Genomic DNA, 16,663 nt, shown 5'->3' with positions numbered 1-16,663 from the left:
TGACAATGGCCTTTTTAACATTTCTGCGCTGCTTGTGTTTAGCTGTAATTTTCTTCTTTCCCGTTTACTGAACCCACACACATTAGATATTGTTTTTTTCAGGACAAGAAGGGCTTTCTCTAGATGACATTGTTTTGATTGTATCATATTATTTACTACTAAAAAAAGTATAAAATATGGTGAAAAATTTAGAAAAAAATGACTGTTTCTAACTTTTAGTTGAAAAATATTTTACTCATCTATAAAAGGTAATGAAAAAACCTGCTAAATGGATTCTACTATTTGTCCTGAGTTTAGAAATACCCAATGTTTTTATGTTTTTTTGCTTTTTTCTACCCATTATGGGGCAATAAGTACAGGTAGCGTTTTGCTATTTCAAAGCCATTTTTTCCAAATCTGGTAATTCTTCCCCCCATGTGCCATTTCGGGTATCTTTGAACCCGGCCAATGCAATTTACCCCATCAAATCATATATTTTTGAAAACTAGACAGCCCAGGGTATTCCAAATGCTAGTATTTTAACTATTTCCATGCACCATATCTACCACCAGTTTTTGTCAAACTTTGTGGTAGTCATTTTTTTGCATTTGTTTTGTCACACACATTTTACTTCAGGTATGAATTAAAAGGTTCTCGTTTATGTCACTATCACAAAACACCCCAATATGTGTTCAGCAACATCTCCTGAGTACAGCGATACCTCACATGAATGATTTTGCCTGGCTGTTTGGGGGCAAAAGGGCCACATTTGGGGCATGCGCATTTTTCAATGTTGAACTTTGGCATTTGGGGATCCACTGCCTATGCCCTATTTGATACATCTTTGAGTTGGGCCATTTCAGTGTGCCCAATAAACCCATATATTTTTGAAAACTAGACACCCCAGGGTATTTCAAATGCTAGTATTTTAACTCTTTCCATGCACCATATCTACCACCAGTCTTTGTCAAACTTTGTGGTAGTCATTTTTTTGCATTTGGTTTTCCACACACATTTTACTTCAGGTATGAATTAAATAGTTCTCGTATATGTCACTATCACAAAACACCCCAATATGTGTTCAGCAACATCTCCTGAGTACAGCGATACCTCACATGAATGATTTTGCCTGGCCGTTTGGGGGCAAAAGGGCCACATTTGGGGCATGCGCATTTTTCAATGTTGAACTTTGGCATTTGGGGATCCACTGCCCATGCCCTATTTGGTACATCTTTGAGCCGGGCCATTTCAGTGTGCCCAACAAAACCATATATTTTTCAAAACTAGACACCACAGGGTATTTTAAATGCTGGTATTTTAACTCTTTGCATGCACACATTTTACCACCAGCATGTTTTCAAAGTTTGCAGTAGTATTTTTGTGTGTGTATTTTTCCCACACACACCTACTTTATGTATGAATTTACAGCTCCTGGTATATGCCGCTGTCACACGACACCCCATAATGTGTTCAGCAACATCTCCTGAGTGCAGTGATATCCCACATGCATGGGTTTGTCATTTTTGTGGGAACTAAAAGGCCACATTTGGTACGTGTGCATTTTTCTAATTGGAAATTAGGTGTGTGGCCATCCTTCCCCCGGTGTTAATTGGGACGTTGTTGAACCCGGCCAATTCAATTTACCCCATCAAATCATACCTTTTTTAAAAGTAGACACCCCACGGGCATTTAATATGCCAGTATTTTAACTCTTTCCATGCGAGAATTGTTTTAAGCTAATATGCTAATTTTAGGACTTGCTCACAAAAATATATTTTTTATATATATATATTTTTTTTTGTCTTTTTTAAAAAAAAATTTTAACATTTTTTTTCAACTTGGAGGTTCCCCTGATAGTGACATCAGTGGGAAATGATTTTTACATTTTACTAGTTTTTTACTATTTTTTTTCTAATTATTATTAATTTTATTTTATTTTTTAATTTATTTTTACTAATCACACTGTGATTAGAAAGCTGGGTTCCATTGACTTGCATGGTGAATGCAGTACCTGTATTCAACCTGCAAGTGGAGCCAAAGTTCTCTAGATGGTCTGGACCATCTAGCGAACTTTTAAAATTTGTTGGTTCCTGTTACAGGGCAGCGGCCATCTTGCTTGATGGCGAAGATCATCGGCAGCTGCGGCTGTGACCGCTCTCCGGAGCGGTCACAGCCCATCGAAAGGTAAGTGTTTGGTGTCGCTGGATGCCTCCTGATCGAGGCATTCCAGCGACACCATTTAAGTTTAGGAGGCGATCGTTGATCGCCTCCTAAACGCTTTTAAAACGGGCGTTGGAGGGGCCAGAGATGGCCCTTTCGTTCCGATCGCGGCGTTGCTGAATGCCTCGAGGTCGAGGCATTCAGCAACGTTTTTTGGGTGCAGAAAGCGAAAACAGATCGCTTTCTGCACCCGTTTAAAGACGTGCCGGTCCTGGCACGTCAATTATCGTAAAGCACATGCTTTTCCGTGTCGTGCCAGGACCGGCAATTGTCGTTAAGGGGTTAAAGGCCATATTTTCACGCAGTGAAAAATGAGTGCGGCCCTTGCACGTATACAATTAGATTGTAAGCTTGCGAGCAGGGCTCTCTCCACCAAATGTATCGGTTTGTCTTAGTCTGTCAATTCTTGTCTTGTCATATCCCTTGAATTTATGTATTGTATTAAGCGCTGCGTAAACTGTTGGCGCTATATAAATAAAGGATAATAATAATAATAATAATAATAAGTGGCCCACTGCAGAAAAAACTTGGACACCCCTGGTATAGATGTTTCTTTTTTAATTCCTATATTCTGTTACAAAATCTAATTAAACTGATGGCTGTAATTATTATTCAACAGCAACCTCTATTAGTGTTAAGATCCTTTTTTCTTCCTAGCGGAAGTCCGACTCAGAATCAGTGTTAATACACACTCAGCTAATAACGATTTTATGCCTAATTATGTACAATAGGATTATACAATGTAATTTTACAGAACAACACTTCCTGCTAAATTATTTCTACAAAGTTATAAATAGAATAACATGCAACATTTATTTTCGATTGTTTGTTAATTGAATGTTTATTCTCTAATCTACAAGTAAAAACAATTCTGTTTTCAGCAAGAAAGCCAATGTTTTGTAGCTAAATGTCAGTGATTTAGTTTTTCCTTTTTTAAATATACAATTATCAGATTGATAACAAGGCAGCCTTTTTTTAAAAAGCAGAATATTTGAACACCAATTGTCTTTATAAACATTAATAAACCCATTAAACTATAATGAGAACAAAATAAACGTATACTTACTGTTTCAAAGAAGAAAATAATATGCAATATGCTTTAATGTGAAATGAAAAATGTTGTGCAAGAAGCATGCTTGTGCACAGGAACGTTTCCCAGGTGGCGGCTCACCGAGCGAGCTGTATCAAACACAGGCTGAGGTTTCGCAAGGTAAGTTGCGTGTGTGTCTATGTATGTACGTATTTTGTCTGGGTATGTTAGTGTGTGTCTATATATGTATGTGTGTCTGTCTGGGTATGTTACTGCGTGTCTCTGTGTCTGGGTATTAGAGTGTGTGGGTATGTTAGTGTTTCAACATGTGTCTTTGGGTATGTTAGTGTGTGTTTGTGTGTGTGGGGATAAGTCGGTGTGTGAACATGTCTTTGTCTGGGTATGTTTCTGTGCATGGTTATGTTACTATATGTGGGTATTTCAATGTGTAAACATGTCTTTGGGTATGTTAGTGTGTGTGTCTCGTTACCTCAGTGATAGTGTGTATATGTTAGTATGTGGGGAAGGTTAGTGTTTGGATATGTAAGTGTGTGAACACAGTCTGGGACTAAGCTATGTGCTGCTTCACTGCAGATCTTAACATCTCTTGTTCTATGCAACGCAGCAATGTAAGGAAGTTATTCTACCAGAGCACAGATTCCTACTATACAGTATATAATAGTAGTATAGTATAGTATAGTAGGTTGAAAAAACTTTTCACACAAACCTAGTTCTAAAGTTGATCCAAAAGAAGGCAAAAACCCCTACTTGGGGCAATTACCAATTATGCCACAACAGGGGAAAAAAATTCCTTCTTGATTCCATAGCGGCAATCAGATTACTCCCTGGATCAACTCTCTATGTATGACCTTTTAGCAGTTGTAGCCCTTTATATTATGCTTAACCAGAAAAGCATCCAGAGCTTTCTTAAAAATATCCACAGAGTTAGATAATACAACATCTTTAGGCAGAGAGTTCCATATTCTTATTGTTCTTACTGTGAAGAACCCTTTCCTCTGCTGATGCTGAAATCTCCTTTCCTCAAGTCTCAGGTGATGACCCTGTGTCTTTTGTAGAGACCTCTTGGTGAATAGATCACTAGAGAGCTGTTTATACTGACCTTGTATGTATTTGTACAATGTGATCAGATCCCCTCTTAGACGTCTCTTTTCAAGTGAAAACAAGTTAAGCGTTTCTAGTATTTCTTCACAACTAAAATTCTCCATTCCTCTAATTAACTTTGTAGCCGCCTCTGCACTTTCTCCAGCTCGATAACATCCTTCTTAAAAACTGGTGCCCAAAATTTCACTGCATATTCAAGGTGAGGCCTCACCATTGCTCTACAAAGAGGTAAAATTATATCTCTTGATTTAATACTCCTCTTTATGCATGCCAATACCTTACTGGCTTTTGCAACCACTGACTGGCACTGCACTTTGTTGCTAAGTCTATGGTCTACAATTATACAGTCCTATAATATATATTATATTAGTCTCATTTTCTGCTTTTCCCAATGCAATTCCTTAAGAGTGTAAATTACATACTTATTTTTGGTACCAAAGCACCTTACACTTATCTATATTGAATCTCATCTGCCATTTATTTGCCCAGTCCCCTAGTTTATTCAAATCATTATGAAACAAAGACAAGTGACTTCCAATATCTATTTCAAGGTCATTAATAAGTAAGCTAAATAGAACTGGACCCAAGACAGACCCCACTTACCACAGTTGTCCAGCTTGAGAATTTACCATTAACAACAACTCTTTGCACCCTGTCACTCAGGCCCGGGCCGGGCCGGAGCAGGGCCGCGGCCGGGCCAGCCAGGCCGAATTGACTTAGGGGCTAATGGAGCTGCAGCTCCAGGCCCCTACCTTAAAATAGGCCCAGTCAGGACCGGACTGACTGGGCCTATGCGGTCGTCATTAACACAGGGCAAAAGGGGCTCCTGTCCCTTAAGCCTGCAGCAACTACGACCGGGCCCGCTAGTTACCGGCAGACGCGCGCGAGCAGCGTCCCTTCCACGGCCAGGGGGACGCAGGAATCCAACAGAGCCATGTGACGTACGTGACGTACGTCACATGACCCTGCTGTGCGTCTGCCTCCCCTGTGCAGATCCGTGGAAGTCTGCGAGCGGCGCGTGCATCATCGGTTCAGGTAAGGGGGTGAGGGAGGCTGTATGGTGTATGTGAGATTGAGTATCTGTGAAGGAGTGAGTGAATGAATGTTTGTGAATGAGTATATGTAAATCAGTATCTGAATGAGGGAATTAATGAGTATCTGAATGAGGGAATTAATGAGTATCTGAATGAGGGAATTAATGAGTATCAATGTATGAATGAATATCTGAATGAGTGAATGATTATCTGTGAATTAGTGAATAAATATTTGTGAACAATTGAATGAATATGTGTGTGTGATAGCATGGATGTGTAAGGGGGGGCAAAGATGCCACAGGCAGGCTGTTATGGTGGCAAAGTTGCCACAGGCAGGCTGTTTTGGTGGCAAAGTTGCCACAGGCAGGCTGTTTTGGTGAGAAAGTTGCCACAGGCAGGCTGTTTTGGTGGCAAAGTTGCCACAGGCAGGCTGTTTTGGTGGCAAAGTTGCCACAGGCAGGCTGTTATGGGGGCAAAGTTGCCACAGGCAGGCTGTTTTGGTGGCAAAGTTGCCACAGGCAGGCTGTTTTGGTGAGAAAGTTGCCACAGGCAGGCTGTTTTGGTGGCAAAGTTGCCACAGGCAGGCTGTTTTGGTGGCAAAGATGCCACAGGCAGGCTGAGTGAAACGTCTGTGGAAACCCTCCGGATGCGGGTGTCAGTGTAGCAAAGCCTGTCCTGGTGTTTGTGATTGGGTGTCAGTGTGGCAGAGCCTGTCCTGTTGTGTGTGTGTTTGGGTGTCAGTCTGGCAGAGCCTGTCCTGGTGTGTGTGTATGTGTGTGTGTGTCAGTGTGGCAGAGCCTGTCCTGGTGTGTGTGTGGGTGTGTGGGTATCGGTGTGGCAGAGCCTGTCCTGGTGTGTGTTTGTGTATGGGTGTTGGTGTGACAGAGCCTGTCCTGTTGTGTGTGTGTGTGTGTGTGTTTGGGTGTCGGTGTGACAGAGCCTGTCCTGGTGTGTGTGTGTTTGGGTGTCGGTGTGCCTGTCCAGAGCCTGTCCTGGTGTGTGTGTCTGGGTGTCAGTGTGGCAGAGCCTGTCCTGATGTGTGTGTCTGGGTGTCAGTGTGGCAGAGCCTGTCCTGATGTGTGTGTTTGGGTGTCAGTGTGGCAGAGCCTGTCCTAGTGTGTTTGCGTGTGTTTGGGTGTTGGTGTGGCAGAGCCTGTCCTGGTGTGTGTACGAACACAGAAAAGAACCCCAGCACGCCAATCAGCTTCCAATCCTTAGGTTACTTTACTCAAAGAAAGCAAAACAAAAAAGCAACATTCCGGCCAAACAGGGTCTTTGTCAAGCTCAAACGGCCCTGTTTGGCCAAAACGTCGCTATTTTTGTTATGCTTTCTGTTTTTGTTTTGCCCTTTTTCCTGCTAGCTCCCAGCTTCCTGGGAGTTGAGTGCTGAAACATTTCTTCTTTCTTTAACTGTTCTGGTGTGTGTTTGTGTATGGATGTCGGTGTGGCAGAGCCTGTCCTGGTGTGTGTGTTTGGATGTCGGTGTGGCAGAGCCTGTTCTGGTGTGTGTTTGGGTGTCGGTGGGGCAGAGCCTGTCCTGGTGTGTTTGTCTGGGCGTCGGTGTGGGAAAAGCCTGTCCTGTTGTGTGTGTTTGGTTATCTGTTTCCTTAATTTACAGTGGGAACTATTTCATTTTAACTTATCCAGAGATAAAATGCCCTCCTGAATTTGTAGTGACTTCAGGGGACAAAACATTCAAGGCCCTGAAATCACCCTGAAATAGTGGAAAAGATAAGGTATTGTGTTATTTACTCTATAATATTTATTTAAAGGATTAGTCGCACTAAATTGTGGCTTCAGGCTTCCCATGTTGAATGACCAAGTATTATGTATATGTATGTACATATATGTTTTTTCATAAAAATGGGCTGCTCAGTTTGAAATGCCCGGGCCTATTTTTTGTCCCAGTCCGGGCCTGCTGTCACTAAGCCAATTTCTAATCCAAACACAGGCATTTTCTCCAAAGACAAAACCGTGCTGACTCCTACTGATGATATAATTGTTCACAATATATTCCTGTATGCCACCTCTTAATAAACTCTAAAACAATTTCCCCACCACAGATGTTAAGCTTACAGGTCTGTAGTTCCCAGGCTCAGATTTGGATCCTAAAAATCAGCTTTCCGCGAAACCTTTGGTACCATTCCCGACTGGAAAGAATCTTTGAGTATATATTTAATAATATATTATTATGCCACCCTAGGCTGATTTCATTGGTGCCTTTAATTTGCGGAATGTAAATCAGAGAAAGGCACGCTTAGCATGAAAGACGTTGCTGGTTCAAAAAAGATCTGAGGTTGAAGCCCATGCCAATATTGAACAGCATGTCACTGAAGATATTCATGCACACATAAAGGGGATCATAATCTTTTACGGTAAATGGTCAATAAAACACTTCATGGTTTTGTAATAAAAAAGTCAATTGAATCTTAGTGTGTTAGCCCAACTTACCATCAAACTAGAATGGATATAGCTGAGCAGTTCCTCAGAGTGATTTACGTACAAACACCGCAGAGGTAAAGAAAATTAAAGGCACAGTTATGTTAAAAATGACAAAATTGTACTTTTTTTAAGTTACTTCTAGAAAACCACTCATACACTGTTCACTATTGATACATGTATTATTAAGTGAGTCTTAGTCTTCGTGTCTGAAACCTTTCTTAAATAGAGATGTGAAAAGTGAATGGCACATAAATACTTTGATATTACCCTCCTCAGTGTTATATCACATACGTAAATTGGTCTATAACACTGAAGAGGGTAGGTTGTAGTATTTTCTGCTTTGAATTTCAACAGTTTCAGAACCTTGTAAAACCTACAAGTGCTTCACTTAGCTGTGTGACATGGGTCATAGCTGAAGTATACTTGCCCTAAAATATCTATATAGGGCTACCCCCCCAAAAAATGCCATAAGCCCTCTTAGTCCCCCGGGTGACACTTCTGCTTAACACCTGTAGAGGACATGGATTGTGTCGTCCATTATTAGTGATTCACGTCACAGACGCAATATCTGTATCTCCCTTTGGATAAACCACTCCCCTAACTGTGGCATACATTACAATACCAATTAGTTCTATTGTTTAAGAAGTGCCTTAACTCTACCACCAGGTAGCACTAGAGAGTGAGTGATGATGTGTACATCTGCTGTTTATCTAAGACCATAGATAATGGCTACCTACATGAAAAGCCATGTGGGCTATACCTGGAACAATGGGATATCAGGAACTCCAGGAAGAAGGGGGAGGAGCAGAGGAGACTGGAAGGACAGGAAGGAAGCAGCATGGCAGAAGCTAAGGGAGCTGTGAAAGTTTGCCAGAGAAAAGTATGAAATAGAAAGCTGCTCTTCCATCTTGGGCTAGTTAAGTGCCAAGAAGCTAGGACTAGTTTAGTGCCTAGTATTGTAACTAAGAATTAGAAAACAACTACTGAAAGAATCCTTTAAGGTCTTCTATATGATCCTGGTATCTAGAGCCATTTTGGAAACTGTAACACCAAAGGAGTCATTTGAAATGCTGATACTCTCTGAAGTTAAGTACATATGTTATTACAATGTTATTAGAATATAATTGTTGACTGACTGTAACTTTGTTATGGTAACCTTTTTCGATATATTGTTTTTACCGCTAGAGGTATTAATAAAGTATATCATTATATATCATAACATCTGTTGGTATTCGTCTTTACATAATTTAACTGTATTCCTGATTCAAATTTATTGTTGTATTGTTAGATGTGTTTTGTCTAAATTGTGTATTTAAATATTAGCATAATTTTGCATAAAACAGGCCATGACCACAACAACACCTCATGGGTTTGATTTAATGGATGCCCGCTTCTCGTAACACAGTTGTGTAAAACTAATGATATCATGGGAAGCTAGATTAATGGTATGTTTTACCAAATACTGTTATATGTAGTTTTCAATATTTAATTATTTTATAAAAGGATCTATAGCTGTAAAATCAAATATGGACAATTTTAAGCAAGGTATAAAATAAGCACATTTGTGTATGCAGAGCTTATTTTATTAATGCATAAAGGAATGAAAAGTGTTTTATAGCTGTTTTTCATGTCTATTTTATTAAAAAAAAACCAAAAAAACAGAACATCAAGTAATGCAGACAGTTTCTAAAGAACTTTAAAACAAATAATAACTCAGGCATGAAATAGATCCTTGTAGCTCTGTCAATCCTGCTGAAATTATGCAAATTTTAATGATATTCTAGTCCATGTTATGCAGCATAGATGAAGTGGTGAAAGGAACAAATTAAAACCTTAAATCTCAGATGAACCACCACAGGCACTTCTATGGACCCCAGCAGTGTTACGAGTATATTATCAGATAATTATTCATCTGATGATACAGCAGCAATTCAGGAACCAATTCCTCGCAAGTCAAAATAGTGCAGAGCTAGCAAACAAAACAATGTGCACTAATTATCACATGTAGGAACCCGTAGATGTTCAAAACATTCTGCTGGTTGATAGTATCGGGGGTCCAACTATTCAAAAAGGAAGAAAAAAAGTTAAAAACAATCACTTAAGTGACTCAATTAATTAAAAGAAACAAGACTTGTGTATTTGGATTCATACAAACTTTATTTTTAATTAAATTTGCCAATTATGTGCATTCACATGAATTCCTGATAATGAGGAAGAGCCCCCAAATGAAACCATTGGAAATGAATGGCAAAATCTCTCTAAGAGATCAATCAGAAATTTCACTAAGATTTGTTAATTGACTTGCCAGATTTTGCTATCATTACAAACCGTTTTAGCGCTTTTTGATGAGGTAACTTCATGTTTTTTAGTTGAGCAGTTATTTTAATTACGTATTACCTCACTGATTGGAGGAACAGAGGAGAGGGTGCACTCAAAATGTACACCGCAGGGAGGTCATGTCGCTGTCCCATTGTCCACGTAAAAACGCACTAAGAATTTTTGAAGCAGCGGAAGAAGACAAAAGAGAGACGATAGAGGAACAAGAAGATGCAAAATAAGAATCGGAGCTGCTCGGTACGGACGCTGAAGTGGTTGATGGAGAAGGTAGAGAGAGTGTGAGAGACAGTGAATGAGAGCATGAATGAGAGAGTGCGTGAGTGAGAAACAGAGAGTTCTTTGCTTTATTTTCATTTGTTTCATTAGGGGTCCTTCCTAATTTTTGGGGATTAGTACGAATTGTCAAAATTGTAAAATTTTGTTAAAATTGTAATTGGAAAATTCAAATACACAAGTCTAGTATCCAATACCTCCTGGCAACTAACTTGGGATATCACCGCTTATAACTGGCCTAGTGCTGAGCAAAATGCTCCTTACACGTTTATTGACACACAGAGTAGGTACCCTGATTAAAATATCATATTTAATGATATGGAGCAGTGATCTATTATTATTATCTTTTCTTTATATAGTGGCGACAAGTTATGCATCACATCTCAGTAGTCTGATTCTCGTCTTTGGCAATTACTCATTTGAGTGGAACACTACTGCAATTATAAAGGCAAAAGAAATATTAAAGGTTGTACATGAAAATGTCAATAAGATAATCTAAGTTTTATAAAAGGCCACACAATACAGATTTATATTATTATTCGTATTATTAAGACAAACAACTTTTACATTTGTAAATATACAAAATAGAGGTACGTGTATGGAAAGCATTTACTTTTAGGTAGAACAGTGTTTACTTTTTAAGGAGACAGTGAGGCTTTGTAGCAAGATGGAGTGCTTGCAATGGTAACATTGTCTCTCCGAGATATATAATGTGAATTACTAAGTGAAGTTGAGACTAAAGGATGGAAAATGGTAAGTTTGTGGAAAGAGCCAATCAAGAGGCAATGCCTGTAAATGTATTAAGTATTAATGTGAATCCAATTTAGCCCTTTTCTTCATTACATTTGTCTATTCCATTTCATGCACATATCAAATTCAAAGCATTTAATTTCCCAATTTCCTATATTTTATAATATTACTACTTTTTACAATATTAAATACATTTTTTCAAAAGTTTTTTTACAATTCAAGTTATGTTCTTGAATAGTTATTGGTATGCAAATCAAAGTATTTGCAAGTATGCAAGTATTTAGTATGATTTCCTAGTTTTATTAATGTTTCAAATAATGGTGATACTTTAATACTCAAATTAAAAAATACCTAAATTATACATAGGTGTACGTATGAGGATTGAGGATAATAATGAACTTTTCAATGGGGGAAAAGCTGTCCCCATAGTATGCATGGAGGATTTGCCCTGTTGCAGAAGTACATGGAAGAGACCAGGATAATGCAGATGGATGCATGGAGAAAGAAGGATTTCTGCACTCCCACGCATGCCACGGGGACAGCCTTTCAATTCAGAATAATGCAGGTGATAGCTGGCAGCAGCGGAGAGCTGGGAAAAGAAGAAGAAGAACAAGAAGATGAGCTACAGACAATGAGAAGCGGAGACACGGAAGCGATTGTTGGAGAAGTTACGGAGACATTGTAAGAGAAAGTGAAAAAGGAATGAATGGGTGAAAATAGATTTTGTTTCTGAATAAAAAAAGGCCACCAAATTTAATCCAAACGGGAAAGGCAGGAAATGAAATCCATTGTCTGAAAGTGAATAGACCAAAAACAAAACAAAATATGTGCTTGAATTATTTTTGTTCTATGTGCACAAGTCTACTGCCAGCCTTCCAGTGATTTTTCCATTAACATTAGCATGTGTCAGACGGAAACCCTTGTGTACTGTTTTGGACAAGTAGGGAAACCACTGTTTTCCTGTGTGTATAGAAATTCACATATTGTCCACTCAACATGCTCAAAAGACACTTTAAACAGACATGATTGAGCTTGTTCCTGGCATCTTAGTGCCCAGGGTATAAAAGGGCCACTAATCATGATTTTGGAATTTCTCTAATTATGGAAATATATAATCAGGCTATGAGACATTGTGCAGTAAAGAGCAGTGTGGTGAGTATAATCCTGAAACCATGGCTCTGCCCTTTTGTAGATTAGATTATACACCCTCTGCTCTATTGTGATCTTGAGTAAGGGTAAGGAAGAAACCAAAATATTCAGCAGTCTCTTCTCCTACCTAAATAAATGTCTCTACAAGACCTGTATTTGTTTCTAATCTTAATTCTGCTTTATAATTACTCCATTCATTTTGAATTTAAAGTTCCCTACAATGGATTGATGTGATTGCCTATCTTCGTTTGATAATATATATATATATATATATATAATATATATAGATTTATATAAATCAGATAGAGCTTAGCAATTGGTGAGGTGAGAGATCCTTGTCTACCTTTTCTCTATTTTTATGTAAATCATTTCTGTCCTCTGAATGGGAAGTGTGACCGTGGAAAAGAATATAACGCAATCATTGCTGATTTTGGATTTTATTAAGTAAAGAACAGAATTGCACTTTGAGTTTTAATTTTTCCATATATTATATACAATTCATTAGATAATTCTAAATGTTTTAAATTGAAATGACAAAAATATAAGTAAATCCATACAAGTAACTCGTTACAATTCTTAAACATCACCCAGAGACATCATCAAGGACACCATGTTACCTTAATTTATGGTATATAGAATATCTACCAAGGATTTTAAACATTCATTGAAATGATTTATTTAGATTTTGCAAAACTGTATTTATATTACATAGAAACTGAATAGTTATGGTATTTTTGATTTCTTTGTTACCAAAAAAACTATTTTGGTACCAGATATAACCAAATATTTGGTCTGTGTAAGGTATACATAAAAAGTGAAATATAATATAATAACCTGTTCAAGGTTCCACAACAAAAGGCTTGTGATATCATTCAAAAGTGTTATTGACAAATTTTTATAGGTGTAAATATATTCATCGTTGCCTTTGGCCAATCAATTATTTTAGGTCAAAATCAAGACTTTTCATAAAAAGTGTATATATTTTCAAAAGGACATACATGGTAAGAACAATGCAGTTGGGGTTAGGAGTTATTGATTTTCAGTTAAATGTCATTTTTCAAAGCCATTATTGACTGGAAATGTCAGTAATCAGGAAAGTCGGTTCTGTGTATAGTCAGTTTTTAGAATTATATTTTTATAGAAAGAGAGGCATGTATTGATTGCATTCTGCTGAGCAGCGTGATGGTATGCAATCTCCTATAACACAGTCTTTTATGGAATGTGTTTAACCACACAATGAAAAATCAATGCAGGTTTTGAAAATGTATAAAGTAACCTTTCAAATTCTATGTTCTTGTTTGATTTGCAATTTCTTTTATAGTTATATATGATAACCTTATTTTTTTTCTTATAGCTCAAAAAAGTCACTGATTTTCCACACTGACAGCTGTTTGCTATGGGATTTTAATGTGTTTATTCATGTCAGAGTTAGACAAGTACCTTTCTAAAATATACCCAAGATAGTATAAGTGCGATATCCTGGGTTTCTTTGGAAAGATCTTGTTTTGAGACCATGTTTTATACAGGTTCACATCTTCCAAATGACCGTGTAGACCTTCAATTGGGACTTAATTTGGCTCCACCTGTTTTTCCCAAAGGTGAGGACAAAATTTCAGCAAATAGATGCTGGAATGACATGTGTTGTGATCAGTACCTTACATGGTATTGAGTATTGAGAAATTAGCAGGTCATGTCCATGGGGAGCTAGAGAGACCATAAACCCAAAAAGCCACCTGGTAGCATTATGGTTAGGTTCAAATCCCCATGGCTCATGACAACATTAGATATAAACTGATAGCACCATAATGATGAGAAGAGTAGGAGCAATATATTTATACAAAACACACAGAAGTTTGCATGCTGCCCTTTTCTAACAACTTTCCATGGTTAAACAATTCCTGTATATGAACATGTATACAATGGGGAAAAACAAAGTAGGATAATACCTTTATAAGTTTATTTTTAGGCTGCTAAAACACAAATACTCAAATGTAAAAAAAACTGACACATTTCTCTTCTGAAAACCAAAAATATTACAAAACAAAACTGGATAAATGTACTCAGTTATGGTATTCATTTACTTTAGAAAAACCAATGTCCCACTGACTTAATTAAGTATATTAGCAGAGAAGAAGACAATATATAGACTTCTTATATAGACCATAAATATAGCAAAGTTGATACAGTGCTTTTGTCGAACACTCTTCCACAATTAATTGAGAAATCTATTTCTAGAGTAAGAGAAAACTCTATAATTAGAGATTTTGCTTTCAGATTTTGTTTATTGTATTCTTTTTGTTGTTGGTAATGTCCTTTTTTAGTTCTACACTCATAAGACTCTTAGTATCATTTACACAGTAAATAAACAGATTCATTTTAATTTTATTCTTGTCTGTTCATCTAACACATTGTGTTCCACAAGGACAACATAACAAATAGATGTCTGATTTGGCAAGACATGTTTTGGACCTTCAAATATATTTCACCATAGAAAAAGAAACTATGAAAATATACATTTATTTTCAGTTTATTTCCTCAGCAATTGTGAATTACTTATATATTATAATTTTGTGTATTTATTATTATTTATTTTCCATTTGATAAATCAGTAGGTGTATTGCCATCTTTTATGTTCAGTCTACGTTCCTTGAATAGCTGAGTGTTTCTTAACCATCCTAGCTTTTTTCACTCTTACCTGTACCTTCTGTCCCAGTATCTCTTAACTTGTAAAGACCTATTGTAGAGCACCACTGCATTTTTTTGCACTTTAAATAAATAAATACTTTTTTAATTTATTTCTTCACATCTCCCTATTAGTCAGAGTTGATCAGTCACGCCAGTAGCTACATTCTATCACGCTATATCACACCACCAAAGTACAAACTTGCCAGTATCACCTGTTACGTTAATATGAAGCGGTTATCTTAAAGTTTTAATAGGCTTTGCTTTCATCAGAACTAATGGAGCAAAGACTAGAATGAAGAACAAGTCATTTATCTTAATAATTGTGGTCTGTTTCACCCTGACATTCACGCTGTACATTAATAAAATAATTGCTGGATAATAATAAAATAATTATCTGGAATGACACACTCATCTTATATTTATTTAATTGTTTTTAAAGATGAGCAAGAACAACATATCCATAATATTGAGATATACTTATAACTAACACGTCATGGTACGTTACGTATTGACCATGTTACAGAATAGTTCTTTATCTAGTTCAGATGATCGATGATCGTTGTTACAAGTACATGAACATGTCTATGGAAACATATATATTTTCTTGATTTTTTTTTTGCGATATTAAGAGATTTGTGTGCAATATTAACTTTTACTTACATTGTAACTATATGTTGTTGCAAAGTTCTAAATTTGGAGAAGCTCATTTTAGCCCAGGGAGAAAAAGTTAAATTGAAATTGTAATTGAAAATTTAAATGTTTTATAATTTGACAACATATAAGTAGGTCTAGTGCCCATCTTTTTTGCTATAATATAAATAATATAGATATATAATTTAAACTCCCATTAATATGTGGAAAGGGAATTTCACCAAATTTAGAGATCTTTGGAACCTAAACAAAAGTGCTAAATGTAGGTAAATTTACATTAATTACTCATTTTTATCAATGCTTTAACCTGATCCCATATATATCAGCACTTTTTAAACATCCCCCCCATATATGGAGATAATTACCTTGTTCATGTTCACACCTCAAACACAAAGGTGAGGTATGATTGATAACCCAACGGGAACTTCCACCAAAATGGCAGTGGTTCGGGTGATGTCCTCCCCCTGATACTCCAGTTGGGAGAGAGGACGTCACTGAACATGTCATCATTTTTCCCTAACTTGAACTCAAGGCAACATGGTGGCACGTCCAGTGACTTCCTCTCCTTGATCCAGAGATGCTAATGACTTGTTTCTAATATGTATCTGCCATACATCCCTACATTTGAAATGACCAAGAAGTGTTAGAGGTATACCTATGGAACAGGGCTGTACTCAAACTGGTCTATTCCATAAACAGAGAATGCATTAGAGCTGAGAAAAATGCAAGTTTACAGGACCAAGTAAACTCACAGATTTTGCAAAACATCTCAGCAACACATATATAAATCCATTCTATTGGAGACGCAGACCCCATCTTGTGACTCCCACTCACCCCAATCCCATGCCTGGTGGTTGGGAAAGTTATATAAAAACAAATTTTCTCCGCTTCCTGGTGCATTGTGGTGTGAGGATTAAATTGCCAACATTTCTATTAAGGTGGTAAGCACCCCATTCTGTGCCTCTCCCACCTCCTCCATCCCTGTGTTGTT

Source organism: Sceloporus occidentalis, unplaced genomic scaffold (genome assembly GCF_023333645.1).
Source record: "Sceloporus occidentalis isolate IW3139 unplaced genomic scaffold, rSceOcc1.0.p SCAF_260, whole genome shotgun sequence".
In the NCBI taxonomy this organism is placed as follows: Eukaryota; Metazoa; Chordata; class Lepidosauria; order Squamata; family Phrynosomatidae; genus Sceloporus; species Sceloporus occidentalis.
This window is presented reverse-complemented; position numbering follows the sequence as displayed.